Source organism: Anser anser (genome assembly GCF_964211835.1).
Source record: "Anser anser genome assembly, chromosome: 3".
NCBI lineage: Eukaryota > Metazoa > Chordata > Aves > Anseriformes > Anatidae > Anser > Anser anser.
In genome coordinates, this window is record NC_139722.1 from 14,679,305 (window position 1) to 14,695,502 (window position 16,198).

The window sequence follows — 16,198 nt, forward strand, 5'->3', positions numbered from 1 at the left end:
AAGAAAAAAAAAAAAAAAGAAAAAGAAAAAAGGCTTCAGGCAATTGGCCAGCTGATTGTTGATGACTTGACATTTATACAACTCATTCCCCCCATGAACAATAACATTTATTGTGCTGAGAGTTCGGGAACTAAGTATAACAGGAACCAGCAAAAGATGGCTAAAAGTAAAGTAAGGCAGAAAGGAAGGCCATACTGTAGAGACATGGCTATTATTTAATTTCCCTTCAGAAATAACAGGGAAAAATAGGACTATTCTTTCATCCATACTTATCCCCTTAAAAAGACACGCAAAACCAACACAGATGCACACCTCAAAAACTCAAGACCAGAGATCCTGCTTTGTAGCAATTCAGCTTCTGCCAAATGGGCATAATTAGGAACTCAAACAACTGTAAATGAAAGAAAAATTAAGCTGGATGTGAAGTATCTCATCCCAATATCTACTGGTACTAAAGAGATGTGAGGAAACACACTTGTAGGAATACATATTCAAAGGGAGAGAGGCATGACAAGGGGCAATGGCCAAAAAATGGAGCACAGGAAGTTCCACACCCACATGCGAAAGAACTTCTTCACAGTGAAGGTGATGGAACACTGGAACAGGCTGCCCAGCGAGGTTGTGGAGTCTCCTTCTCTGGAGATATTCAAAACCTGCCTGGACACCTACCTGGGTAACCTGCTCTAGGGAACCTGCTTTGGTAGGGGGGTTGGACACGATGATCTCTTGAGGTCCCTTCCAACCCCTACAATTCTGTGATTCTGTGATTCTGTGTGATTCTGTGTGATTCTGTGATTCTGTGATAGCCACATAGAAAGACAAGACAAAAAATATGATCAGTCCTCTTGTTGGATTTGTGTGTGTGTGTTTGCTTGGTTGGTTGGTTTGGTTTGGTTTTATTTATTCATTTTCCTGGGGAGGGAGGGGGGGGGGATGATATGTATATATATTTATTCCAATCACTTTGCTCAATAAGGAACCAAATTCTGAGAGAACATATGGCCATTTCTTTTGACGAACAATATGTATTTTTAAAGTTTTTACTTTTCTTTAGACTTTCATTTAGGAATCAGGATCAAAAGTCATTCAGTAAACTTGTAGGGCACATAAAACAAAATTCTGGTCCCAAAGAGATACAAGCTTTCCACCTCAGTACTTTTCAGAAATCCATGTAGAAGATAGATGGCAGATTCAGCTTTTGTTTTTCTTGGTATTGGCCAATATTTAGTTAATTTACTCATGGTATCCAACCAAAACAGTTGCAATTCTCAGAAAATACCTAACAGATAAGAATTAAGTAAGAGGAAGAGGAAGAACATATCCCTGTTGGTTATGTTCGTAAGCTGATTTTTGTGTGTGCCATAGTATATTATGTAAGACACACAAAATTGTAAGTCAAGGAGAACATTCCTAAAAATAGAGGACTGACCCTGATTTTAACCTGGAATAGCTTGGATATCCTTATCATGGTTTAGAAAGAAGTTTTGTGCTGGAAATAGTTTCTGCTTAAAAGTGTGTGTTTTCCTGTAACATCTAGTCCAGAGTATCTTGAAGAAAAACAAGAGAAAAATTAAGGCAGATAAGGTTAATGTCAGAAAACCTATCCCTCCATCTGAAAAGTATATTGGATATGTATGGCTTCATATTTAATCCCTTTTCTGATGGTGATTAGTGATTAGCAACATTCTATTTAGATGACCACATGAAGAAGTTAGTACTTAACCAGATTTGTGATATTGGCCAGGAAAGATGAAAACAGTCTTTCTTGAGAGATTTCTGGCTCGTGCTCACACAGAAAAATATTGTAAGAATTCCCTTTCATATAGCATTTTCCAGTTCTGCTTTCAAAGAAAAAATAAACAGCTGTGAAACAATAAGCTCCGAAAAGCAAACAAGCGAAAATTCCCTGATGTGTTTTGATCTTATTAGGTTGAGGTTGAGTAGTTTGGGTCAATTCTTCTTTTATCTGTGTAGCTGACATGTTGCCACCATACATGCTTAAATAGTTTGTATTTGCAAACTATCATTTGCTATATAGAACAGAAAAGACAAACAAAAGTGTTAGAATGACCATATTCTTACTGCATGCTCACCAGTCCTGCTTCAGCAAAGAAAAGTCTTATTGTTTGACAGATTGAGACATACTAAAGTGAAATCAAATAACTTGCTGGCTGCTAGATAAACTGTTGATTGGGACGTAATTTATGTTGATTTCAGAAGGCCCAATCTTACAAAATATACATGAAATTCTGTTAGAGCGCATTCAAGTTTGACCAAATGTAATAAGAATTGGGGATACTGGTTTTTCTACAGCATAAACCCTTAACTGTCTTGAGGCAAATACGACAATCTAAAATTACCCTCTGTCTTCAGTTTCTGCATGTCTCTCCAAACCTGTGAGGAGTAGAAAGGCAAGGGATACAACCCTTTTAGAACGTAGATTTTACATGTCAGAAACAGTGCAATAGTGGCTTTTTTATAGCAATAATTTGCTACGTCAGATTCACCGCACTCCTAAATTCATCACAGGAGAGGAGGGGAGATTCAAATCAGCAAGACATAAAATGACTGCGGACACTGAAGTTCTTTCTATCAGTTTGTTCCATTCTCTCTGTTCAAACTTATCCTTACTTTTGTTGTCATTGACTCCATCAGTCACCTGAGTCCTTCCACCCCAGAAGATCCCTAGTGAGAAAGAAAAATCTGTTCAGTGAGTCATTTGCAACCTGTTCCTTTCTTGCTGATGACTCTGCTAGTTCTGTTTGTATGAAAAGAGCAGGCTAGTGAAATAGCCCTCTGTCATGCAGAATGAGAACAACTTGTTCCTCACCTCACTGAACAGAGGATATTACAAAATGGACTCTGTTTTTTTTCTATTAAAAAAAATATTTATATAAATACATAAGTAATTTCAAACTATCTATATAATGTACCTTTTATATACAGTATATAATATATTACATGCTAGAAATTACATACAATATGTATGTAAGCTATATTTTAATAATTGCATTTTATTTATAAATACAAATAATTATGTAAAATATGATATCAAATTATTATAGCGTTATATTAAATAATGATGTGGGTAATTGTTCAGTATGGACAAATAATAGCAAATCTCAGCAACAGCTACAGTTATTTCCAAACACAGATGTTAAGTTTAACAGACAGCTATGCTCAGCATATCATGGACCACAAAGATGACCACAAGTGCTGGGGGGAGAAACACCAGTACTCTTGGAGGATCCCAGTGTGAAATGGCCATGTGAATGTTTTTCAAAATTGTCTTGATAAGGTGCATCATTTTTATCTTTCTTATTTCTGAAGTTCAGGATATTTTGCAAAGGAATACTGGGTTGCAAAAGCAATATTGTATGTTATTCAAACACCAAACCACAAATCTTTTAAAATCCTCTACTCTTAAAAAAAAAAAAAAAAAAAAAAAAGTGATGGAATGGAACAAATTAACTTTTTTTTTTTTTTTTTCTCAAAAAGGACCAAGCCAGGGCTGCATTCCTTGCAGTGGTCATATAAGCCCTCAGCAGCTGAATGAAATAAATTTACAACACAGTAGTTAGAAAGTCGTGCTTATAACATTTCTTGGCTTTTGCAGTTCAGTTCAGCTTCAGCACTAAAAATAACAAACAAATCAGGCCTCCAAAATACACACAGGTTGTTTAAAAACTGTGAACCTTAAAAAATAACACATCTGAAGATACTTTATTTATTTCTGTCATTTTAGCCTTACCGTACCGTCATAAGAGACATAAATGTAAAGTTTAAATCAGAAACAGAAGAAAAAAACTCTAGAAGACGCAGTCTTAAAAATACTAAAACTACAGAAATTTTGGTAAAGGGTGAGAGGAGACAGCACTCCAATACAAGCTGGAAAGATTTCATGCATGAACCTATAAAACTCTTGTAAGTGTTGACTACTGCCTGGGAACTGTGCATTGCTATGGGAGGTGGGAAAAGTGACACAGCAGCAACCAAAAAAGAAAAAGGGGACTGAGGAAAGTATCCAGCTGTGAGAGGGGAGGAGCGAGTACTCTGCATTGCTCTTTGTTGAAATCACATTTTAATTTGAAATAAAAATTCAGTTCTTTTTAAAAGATAGATTAACCTTTACTCTTCCCATCTTAATTCCCAACCTCCTTCATGAGGATTGTTCATTTCGAGTAGAAGTGTGAAGTGCGAGAAACCCCAGAAGGAAGGGGGGGTTAGTTATAATTAACCTACTGTAATTAATGGATCAGTAAATGTGTGTTGAATTAACCTCCAAGTGCTAAGCACAGGCAATTTACAACCATATCCCTTCACAATACATTTAGTGTTTCAAGAAACATCATATTTGTTTGTAAAGCAGAGGGACACATGCATTCATTGAGTTATAGAATTGTGGAATCACTTAGGTTGCAAAAGACCTTAAATATCATCAAGTCCAGCCATCAACCTGACCTACCAAGTCCCATCACTAAACCATGTCCTTTAGTGCCACATCAACATGTCTTAAAAAAATCACCTTTTGAATTCACCTTATTAAGTTTGGCCTCGCTACGCTTTTTTTTTAACATGGAACTACCTAAAGGCTGGATGAGGGCGTTCGACAAAACAGAGCCATGCCTCTTAGGGCTCTCCTAAGCCCAGCACTACTGCAAACCCTAGCTTCTACTGCAGTCACAGTGCAGCCATGGAGACTCCCATAGCAGCTCCAGCCTGATGCTCACTTGGGTCTGCCAGTGCTGCTTACAGTAGAGAAGGTGCTCTGAGACCACATTCAGCAGGACATCCTCAGAGAACTCTTGCTTAGGGGTATTTGAAATGGAGTACAAACCTCAGAGATGAATCAATGTGAGTAGCTTGTTAGGTGAGCACAAGCACCTTGCAGTCAAGCAGTAGGGAGCTTCATGGTCATTACTATCATGACAAAAGCCTTGTTCCTAGCAGTGTTTTCACTGCTAACCAGGACTGAGCGAAAAATAAATATATTAACAAAATAAACAGCAGCAGTAAACCCAACAGAGCTCCACAAAACATCCGTGTGGGTTCAGAAGGATTCTTGTTGACACTGTCACACCTTGTTTGTTTTTATAAACAAGTAAACCACATTTTGCAAAATGGCAACCTTAAACTTTTCAAAAATCTTATGTTATCCTTTTTTTCTCCCCCGTCATAATTCTGAAGGAGGTGATTGCTTGCTCGTGTATAGTAATATAATATACAATGTAATATGGTCTGGGTATAACTAAAAATACTATTGCTTTAAAAAACCTTCAGAGAACATCCTGGATGATTTCTCTTGGACTGATATTGCAAGGCATACTGGGAACATCTGAAATGACAAACAATACCTCAGCTTATGAGATTTTTATGTGACCTTTTCAGAGCAAGACCATAAAAAGAAAATTATTCCATTGTTTTCATTTACTCTTAATAGATTATCTTCTGAGTACAGTTGCTGAAGTAGATTATTATATTTTGCTTTCCTTTCAAAAGCTGGGTTAAAACCTGCTTAAGTTCTGTGAGAAATGGGTTTCGCAATATTAGGTCAGTTGCAGCTGAAGTTCATACACAAAATTTGTTCCCTTTTGTTCCCACAAAAAAAAAAAAAAAAGGAAAGAAAAAGAAAAAAAAAAAAAGAATTCAATTAGAACAGAGCAGATGCCTTGTCTGAAGAATAGGAGGCTGCTGATCTCATAAGATAGGACATATTGTACTTGATCCTAAAATTGTTCAACCATTCTAATATATTAGTTTTACTTCAACAGTGACAAGGACCTCCAGTCCTAGAAGTAGACTTCATTATGCTGCTATGTGCAAATATACAGAAAAAATAAAATTAAATAAAATAAAAAATCCATGTTCCAAAGATCTTGCACTCTAATTACAAATTTTGATATGATTAACATATGAATAGTTATACTCTGCTATTATTTATAAATGCATAAAAATACCTGTTTGTACATACAACTTTTTAATTATTATTTTATTATATATATATTTTTTACTATTTATTTTTTATTTCCTGTGCTGGTCCTTGGTCAAGGCCCATGTAAACTAACGTGAATGACAATTATAGCACTGATTTTCCAAGACTCTGTGGAAGACTGGAAGTGAGATAGAGCTCTAATTTCTGGTGTCTACAAAGTAACTATATTTATACTAGAAGTTTACTCTCCTGTTTAAAAATAAATAAATAAAATAAATAAAATAAAAATGGAGTTCCCATGCAGCAAGCATAGGGTGCCACTCATCTGATCAACAATCAGTGGCTACTTTAGTATGAGGTTAACCTCTCTTTAGGCTCCACAGTCTGTACTGACTAAATCTCCATATAGTCTATAAGATTTGAGACACTTTTCATGCAGAAACCTAAATATGAGGGGACTGAAACCTAGCCAAGGTATTTAAGAAAGCCAGAGATTGAAGGGGTGGGTTCACCTATTATTTTTTAAACATGCAGAAGGAAACACAGATTTTCAGTTAGAAAACTTGTATATTTATGTGGGCAAGGATTTTCTGAAAAGGTGAAGGAAAGGATCCTGCCACCTCCTATCAGCCTTCCTCCCAAACAGCAGTCACAGCAGTGTGCAAACCACTTGTCTATACAAGTGCCAAACATCTCCCCAGCTCTTAAGGACACTTCTTGTTGAAGAAATAAGCTGTGATTCTCTGAAACAAGTGGGGAATATGTCACTCTTTCCTTTTTCAGCTTCTTAACCAGCTTACTGCAGAGATATGTGAGAAGCAGAGCTCTGCCGTCCCCACCCCTTCTCTAATTCAGGGATTTTCATTTATGCATGTGCACGTACACCCTTATGCACACATGCAAACATATAAACCCATCCATCTTCACTTTTATGTAAGATCCTGGTTGACTGAAGAAAGACAGAGAAAAGATTCAGAATACAATTTTGCAACACTTACATGTGTAATTCGTCATGGGTGATGAGGTTGCAACATTACCCATGGAGCAATTTATGTACTGCAATACCGTTGGCTAAAGACAAATGGACAGCCAGGATTTTGTTGCTATTTTTGAAGGAGGGAAGAAAGAATATATCATTGCTTGGACATCATATCAATATTGAGGCTGAATCTCAGAGATGCGATCTTTGATACTCTTCTGATGACAGCTGTTAATTGTCCCAGGATGAAACAGGGATGGGCATGCACTAAGTGCCAAGCTGGGATGATAGTAAATGGATTTTTTTTATGTCTTTTTAAATCTACCATTAGATTTTTCTTCATTTTTTATAAATGTGCTTTTCCCCAACAGCACAGAAAGAGAATAAAAGACCCATACCAAACCCCACACATGCTTGTGGTAGATATGGGATGGCTCAAGCTGCAAACCCAACTCTGATCATCAGCTGGGAGCCACACTAATCATTTGTTGTGACCACATATTTAAATCCCAGGAAGCAGACAAGATGTCAAGCTACCATCACAACACTGTTTTCATCTTTGCAGACTGAAAAATTAGTGTTAGATCTTCAGTAAAACTGTAACACCAAATAAATATTATGTAAAGGCAGTACATAAATAGGTTAGAGAAGGGCAGAATAACATCATAAAGGGAAAGTATTTGTGACTCATTTATAAGTGAGTTTTCCTAATGTGCAGTGTACAATTGAAATAAATGGAAACTTTAAGAAATATTCTACATAAGACAGAATCCAAAAATGCAGGAGGTTATGCAAGGCTAACTGTAAAAATAAGCAGATGAGTCCTCTAAAATAATATTGCAACATTTTTTTGGCTTCCATTTATTGGTTGCCATAGGATTTTTACTCAGTGAGCAACTGCTAAACACAAGGCTGCTTCATACCATAGCTTGGCTTTTAAGAGAAGAAAAACATTAACATTGTTTAATGAACACACTTGTCTGGAGAAGTATTAACAAATGCTAGGAACTAATTTTCCTACTGACTGCCTAAAACCAGAGAGATTTGCAAGTGCTGTTTATGGTGCTGTGCCTGATTTGAATCTTCCTTTCTGACAACATGTAGATTCCTCCCTCAAATAAAAAGTTACTTGTTTTTGCAGGCAGCTGAGGGGGGAGTAAGTCTAAGAGTAAACAGGTTAAAGTGCCATGTACACAACAGAAAGGATCACAAGGTACCTTTAACATGCTATTTGAGCTACACCAGCTGCTTCTGCAGCCAAAGAGTACATCTTCTGGTGGATGCTAAAGGAATGAAATGGGAAATGCTTTTCTAAAACATTTAACTTCTCAACATAGCAGGTTTTCGATTTTGCTTTTATTACTGCACACCCTACACTGAGGTGTGAAAAGAGGAAAATGAAATAATGACATGATATAAAAAGTAAACAAGCTAATTTTGATCTTCATCTTTTATTTCATCTCCCAGTATATCTGGTTATATCAACATTCACGATTACTATTTTTTTATGATGATGATATATACTACCTCTGCAGTTGGGTTTATTTCTGGGTTTTGTCCTGTGGCTGCTTGATGTAAAATTCTTAAAGCAGCCCATGTGTGTCCATGGCTGAGTGCTTACTCATGTATCACATAAGGGTCAGGCTTCCTTTGGCCTGAAATCCTTTTGGGCCAACAATTTTTGTAATCTTATTTTTCAGTGACCATTTCTGAAGAGGGGAAGGAAAGCATTTTCCCACATAAACTACACATGTATTTGTACTTCTTAAGGTACCCAAGTTTTGACACTTAGACATCTCTCAAGCTAGTGAGAGAATAGTGCTGTGAGCTGTAAATTTTCAGAAGTCAAGGCCTTTTAGACCCTATATGAACGGCCATGTAGGTGTACCCACCTAGTGCCATCTGAAATGCCCAAGGTCACCCCATAATATACCTTGCTGTCTCTTCACAAGAGGTCATTCTTCCCTAGCTCCGGTGTCACATCTGCAGGTCTTGTGTAGATGTCTTGGAAACCTGGTGTATCTCAAAAGGAGCTAGACATTTCTGTATATGCAAATAAATTGGGGCCCTAGCAAGCAGGGAGGATTAATCCCATCTAACTTTAGACATCTATGCCTGGCCTAGTCACACTGAACTCCTTTTATAGCCAGCAGAGAGAAATATAGTTGTCAACATTTAGCAGGATAAATCCCACCCCTAAATTCCACTTGTGTAAGCCATAACTCCCCGCATGAATAGCATTATATAGTCTGAATCTTGTCCCTGTCCTCCCTGTACATGTAAAGCTGGCAGTGGGCTTTTCTGTCCCTCTGCAAGGAACTTTATTTAAGAGATGAAAGGCAGAACCAAGCATGGGCTTGTCTACATTGACTCCAGAAGTCCTGTCAGCCTCCCCTGTGCTCTGACAAAGTAACATTTTGTTGTAAAAACAGTCTTGGAACAAGATTTGAAACTGCCCTAAATATCACAGTCTTCAGTTGAGTTTTGCAGTAAAAGGATGATGATTTAACTTCAGAAAATGAAGCCTATAACCTATCTACTAACCTTGCTAAAGAAAGTTTTTCTTGGTTGTCTAGGGATTTGTCTGTTACTGATTCAGCTGACAGGAGCTCAGAGTAAATTGATGGTATCTAGAAATTGCAAAGAAATATTGAAAAATGTGGTTTGGATGCTTTTTTCTACTTCTCTGAACAATTGGCATCCAACATCTACAATGTTAGAAACATTACTTATGGATGGAGCAGCAATATTCAGTCTTTTAATCCCACAAGCCATTAAAAAGAAGATGAGAAGCCTTTTACCCTTCAGAAAAGGCTGATGATTCTGAGATAGCTTTTGGATATAATCCATGCATATTCCCCTTACATTTACAGTGTACTCAGCATGGTGGCCTACAAATGCACTCAGTGACCTCGCAGCAGAAACACCAATGTAGCAAGCATCACTTACAATTATAGTTGCCTTAAACAAAAGCAAAGTGTATTAGCAGAGCAGAGAAAGTCAGAACATATAACTGTTTAAACACAATGACCACTGGATTTCTTTCTTTGTTCTGCAATTTAGACAGAATGTCAAAAGACTATGATTGCATAAAATATCATATATTTCCTGCTTTTGTCACCTTTGTGTCATATTTTAGACAAGACTATCTGAAACCTAAAAACTTAATTTCTCTAAGTATTACAGAAAATGGCAATGGCAATGATGTTGAAGGAGTACTGTAGAAGGAGCAGAGCAATAAGATTGTTAAATCCTGGGGGGAATTTTATCAATAGATTTCAAAGCATTTTGCAAGATCAGTTGAATAATTCCAGTTTACTAAATGGAAAAAACAACGCCCAGACTTCACTTTGCTCAATTAGCAAATAAGTAGAAATCAAAATATCATTTTTTTCAGAGGCCAGGTCAGGATGCAAAGTCATTCTGGAATGGCTAAGCAACATTGCTCTATAACAAGGGGTAAGGGGCATTACCTTCCTTGCCTTTACCTATGCAGACAGAGTACTCTGAAAGAGAAAAGGAGAGGAAAGGCACAATCACTTTACATCTCCTGCACTTTGGGGACATAACTGCTACTTTGACCTTATCCTGACTGCCTACACACAGCTAAAGTTCTTCTGGCAAAATTTCATCCTGCAGTAAAATGTGGGTTATACTCATGGCCTGATCGATCTATAGGAATTAAATCAGATGATTCTGACGACTCCAGTTTCATCAGCTGCAGTAAATAGCAAAATGTCAGTGGATTTCTCTGAATCATGCATTTCATGCTGCCTGATGTTCCTTTTTTGAATTAAAGACAGCACATTGCTAACTTTCTGACAAATTTTTCTGCTGTCCTGAGGTTACATGAGATCACTGGTTATTCATGTTAGCAGCTCCTCAAACAGAGCAAAGATTCAATTGTCTACACAGTATCAAGAAAATGAATTTGTCAACATTGCTCATCACACTGAAAGGAAAAAAAAAAAATCTTTCTCTGCCATAAGGCCCCTGTTTCAATTGTGCTATTGCTCCTCCAAGATGTGTTCCTTTGACTGAATTATAAACTTAGTAAAAAGTAATAATTTCTACAATATGCATGTACTTACTCATCTTGAGCACATTGATTTGATTGGCCTTGATTTCAGTTACCAAATAGAGTAGACGCATTATGTAATTTTTGAAGTATGCTAATAAAAAGTTTGTATGCAGTAAAATCTTTTTACCCTAATGCAGCCAGAGACCTGTCAGAAGCTTGGTACCAAGAAGGGCTCCAATTTTTACCCACTGATACACTCCATCTTACTGCTGCTCTGAAGGCTATTTGCATAGCTTAGGCACATTTCTTGCTAATGTGAATACTAATTAGTAATTACAAACACTTAGAAATTACAAATATTCTGCAGTTATGGTGATTACACATAGGAGGGAGTAGAATACTATAAAATATGACGTAATGAAATGCCCACTGGTATCCAGAAAGCATGAACTCCCCTTTTCTAACAGTCTGATATTGAACTTTCAAAATTAAACTGAAACTGTGTGAAATGGAGTCACAGAATCATAGAATATCCTGCACTGGAAGGGACCGACAAAGATCATCAAGTCCAGCTCCTGGCTCCACGCAGGACCACCCAAAACCAGGCCCTATGTCTGAGAGCATTGTCCAAACGCTTCTTGAACTCCAGCAGGCTCGGTGCTGTGCCCACTGCCCTGGGGAGCCTGTCCCAGTGCCCAACCACCCTCTGGGTGCAGAACCTTTCCCTAACACCCACCCTGACCCTCCCCTGTCCCAGCTCCATGCCGTTCCCTCGGGTCCTGTCGCTGTCCCCAGAGAGCAGAGCTCAGCGCCTGCCCCTCCGCTCCCCTCGTGAGGGAGCTGCAGGCCGCCATGAGGCCTGCCCTCAGCCTGCTCTGCCCTGGGCTGAACAAACCAAGGGACCTCAGCTGTTCCTCATATGCCTTGCCCTCCAGACCCCCCTTCATCTTTATAGTCCTTCTTTGGATGCTCTCTAATAGTTTTATGTCCTTTTAATGTTGTGATGTCCAAAACTTCAGACAGTACTCAAGGTAAGGCTGTATCAGTGCAGAGTAGAATGGGAACTTTGCTTCGACCCATATTATAATTCTGACTGAAATAAATGTTTAAATTTTATCTTTATATCAACTGACTGAATTAGATCAAATTTTAACTATAAACTACTATGAGAGAAACAATGAGCATAATGAACTTGTAAAAAAAAACAAAAAAACAAAAGACTGAAATGAAGCCTGGATTGCATGAGACAAGTGGTCATGAGTTGGGACTAGAAGTCCATGTGGAGCAATGAGACTCCTCTAGTGGAAGCACACACACATATCCAAGCCAGGTACTCACAGAAAACACTGAAATTGTCCTTTTGAGGATAAGCATAGAACATAAACTACTTAATGCCATCTTCATACAGCACAAGCGTAGGTGTCAGAGGTCATGTCAGATCTCAGAGTTAATATGAGCAGAAGTCAGACATTTGTCCACCTCTACCTCATACTTTGAAGAACTTGGCTTGACCCACGAAGAATACTATTCCTAGGTGTTGTCTTTTTGCAGATACTAACTTTTACAGGTGGAAATGTCTTTTTTAAGCACACATTCTGAAAGGAGGAAGACATCTGTATTCTGCTTCTACCCTCCACATCTCAAGCATGTGCCTGAAGACAATTGACTACAGCTCTTCCGCCCTCTTTGCTGACTTCTACTGCACTCTTAGTCAAGCATGCAGAAGAACAACATTGGCACTACTGTGTCACAATGTGCCTTTTCCCTTTGTCATGTTGGTTCACTTTGGAAGTCTAGTGGGAGGTGTCCCTGCCCATGGCAAGGCAGCTGGAACTAGGTGATCTTTAAGGTCCCTTCCAATGCAAACCATTCTATGACTCCATGATTTGTGGAGGCCAAAAGTTCAGATCTGGACTTCCCTGCAAGGAAGGGCTGCCAACGCCCAAGTCAAACAAAGCCTGTTGTAACACTGATATTTGGAGATTAAAATTGGAAAAAGTCAAGTCCAGTAGTAGCTCTATACAGTTTAACAGTAGCCTTATCGAGCACTACGTGTTTCAGTCTTTCCAAGACCTACTACGGTGTGAGAGGGCTAGCGGGAAGCAGAGACAAACACACCATTTCCTCCTGTGTACGATGGCTTTGCATTTTGCTAACCTAATCAGATGAAGATAAACACCTTGCAACATAGTGTATAACCGACGTCAGCTTTATTTGTGTGCTTGGGATGATGTCAGCACCAGAGCTCTGCAACTACACTTTAATCTCTTGAGCAGAAATAAATGCAGCAGCTAACCTATTACTTTCCACAAGCTGCTGCACCAAGATTATTTTATGTTTTCCCTGCAGGCTACAGACATTGTGCAAAGGTTGCAGGAGATCCAGAACAATGGGATCTGCTCCTGTACTAAGGCTGTGCTGAACCTCTTTTTTTTTTTTGTGTGTGTGTGTGTGAGGAGTCTAAACGAATTTTAATTGAATAATAACTAGAATAAGTGACACCTCACAGCACACAAGTCAGGCTCATTCAGACCCTTAAGAAATGAATTCCAGGCTCATTTACATCAGTGCAAACAATATGAAATGATTTTCTAAGGATTTACACTGCTATCGCTGAAAATACATTTGTACTCCCATTTAAATACGCTCACCAATATGCTTAAAACTTTCCAAGCCAAATATGGCCGAGAGTTTCAAACTTGCATAAGGCTTCTGGGGGGGGGATCAAAATTTCAAGCAGATAGGCTAAATCAGCTGAATTCATAAGTCAAAAACCAGAAATGGGGGCATGGGGACGATACCAAGAATGTAACAACAAGAACATGGGAAAAGCAAAAGCCAATGCCAGAACTGGTCTAGTTTAATTTAATTTTATTTTATTTTTCTAAAGAAATTCTCAGTTGCATTTCATGTTCCAGTGGAATTACACCATACTACAGGTCATTTATACCCTGCTTTCCTTACACTTTGATTTCAATTTGTCTCATTGTGTTACCAATTTTCAACATTTGCTTCTACTGAAAGAATAGGAAAGTTACAAGTTAGTTAAGTTGTTAGCTATACCCTCTCTTATTAAATTAGCAAGTTTTTCATAGAAACCTTAGACAAAACTTTAAGCATAAAGAACTGATCATTACTAATTCTTTTGGTATTCATTATGTTATTAGTCACAGGGCTCACTCATACATTTCCAAATTTTAACATAATCATTTCAGGATGAGTAGTATTATTTTTTCCCCCCTTCCCAATAATTTTTCCTTGGCATCACATTTCATACCCTTCATCTCTGCCAGGAAAGTGTGGTTTGGTGTATTAGGGGCTTTTTTTTTTTTTTTTTAAGGAAACATAGGTTTTCCAAGGTTGATTCATCTCTCATAGAATGAAGTTTTAAGGGATTTATTTATTCCCCTAAAAAAATGCACACCTCAGTAATGCAAAGGGATCAGGTTATATGACACCATGGTGCCAAAGAAATAATTGTCACTTGTTCATGCAGTCCTGAAGAGGAGGTTGTAGCCTGAAAACACTAGTATTGTACCAATGAACTAATGAAGTCAGAGTAAATTAAAAAAGAAAAAAAAGTTTGTTTTGCCTTTTGTTTTGTTTTGATTGGGTTAGAGGAGGGGTCATATTCTGCAAAATGGCATAGTTCATGTAATCTCCTTTCTATGCTGCAAGGTCAGCCCTTTCCCCTGGGCTGTGGGGTAGCTGAGCCTGGCCCACGGCCCCTGCTCAGTGAAACTGCACCTGAGTGCAGTCACTACCCAAGGCTAGGGTCAAACAGCACTGGGAAAGCTGTAAGACATTTCTTCAGCATGCAAGTCCTGTATCCATGTTCTATGAACAGCAACCATGCAGCAATAAATAAATAGAGGGAAAGAAATCAGCTGTTTGAATCACAGATCCCCCTCTCGGGTTTCATTCTGGGGATGAGGGAGCTCAGGAAACAGGGCACCCCTTCAGCATTTCACAAAGCTGATTGCAGCTGCCAGAGGATTCCTCAGCTCCAGCACCAAGAAAGCTTTTGCCTCCAACATAAAAAGCACTGCAAACGAGCAATCATTAGTCAGCCACATTTCTCATATAATTACTGGCAGTGAAAAAGCAAGCATGCAGGTTGCTGTAAAATAAGGTCTAGCTACTTCCACCCAAACAGAACAGAAGCCGTTCACATAAGTTTTAGTGGGGGAGAAGGAAATCCTCAGTGCCCCCCCCCCCTTCGCTCTATGACTGATTACAATCTGCTTTTTTTCCATAAACCACATTTATTGTGGGAGTTTGATTTGAAAGAGTTTCAAGTAATTTAAACTTTGGCTGCAGGCATGCAGATCATTTAAAAGCTGATCTTCAAGTGTTTCTACATGTTAATAACAATTCTGGTTGGTGCTATAATCAACAGTTTTAATTCTCAACCTATCAACCAAAATACTCAATATGTGCCAGGAATTACCTGGACTAAAATCATGTAGCACAATGCTAGACAGCCTGATGGTAATCCCTGTGCTGGCAGTTTGGGTGCAATATTCTGTTATTTTGGAGTCAAACAGGTTTTTTGTTTGTTTTTTCTTTTGGGGGTGGACATCTGCTTCCTATAGCTTTTTTTTTTCCTCAAATTATACAAAAGCCAAAACCAGATAGCATCCTGGTTGAAATCACAGCCACATTAAACTGGTCTTTCCTTAATGGGCCAAGACTCATCTGTTTTGTCTCACATTGACAAAACACTAGTATTCCACATGCACTTCTACATGCATCTATAAATTATTAATCAAAAAGAATGAAAGTAGTAGAATCTGGCCTTGAGTAGGAGACAGTAAATTCGGAGGTGTTATTTCAGATCCATCCTTTCTGGAATTGAGAGGTAAATGCAAGATACACATTTTTCTAGATCTTTGGAAAGTAGAAGTGCTAGCCTGCTCCATTTTGGCATCTCTCTATCAGTGGAAGAGCCTCCCATTAACAAAAAGATATAGTTCTCACTGCATTTCAATGCCTTCCTTGAAAAAAAAGTATATGGGCTTGATCAGTGGCAGGGACAAGCCAAAAAAAAAATAAACAAAGTAAAAGCCAGTTTCATTCATAGCAGACTGTAAAATTTTTGATGAAAAGGCTTACAGTGTTACCTTGTAAATAGAAGTGCTAAGCTTTCTCAGCTCACAGGTCTGGCAAGAGCTTATTAGCAGCACAAAATATAGCAGCTAAGTGATCCTAACAGAGAAAACTCCTGCAGCACCTCAGACCTAAAGAACATCTTTCACAACTGAAA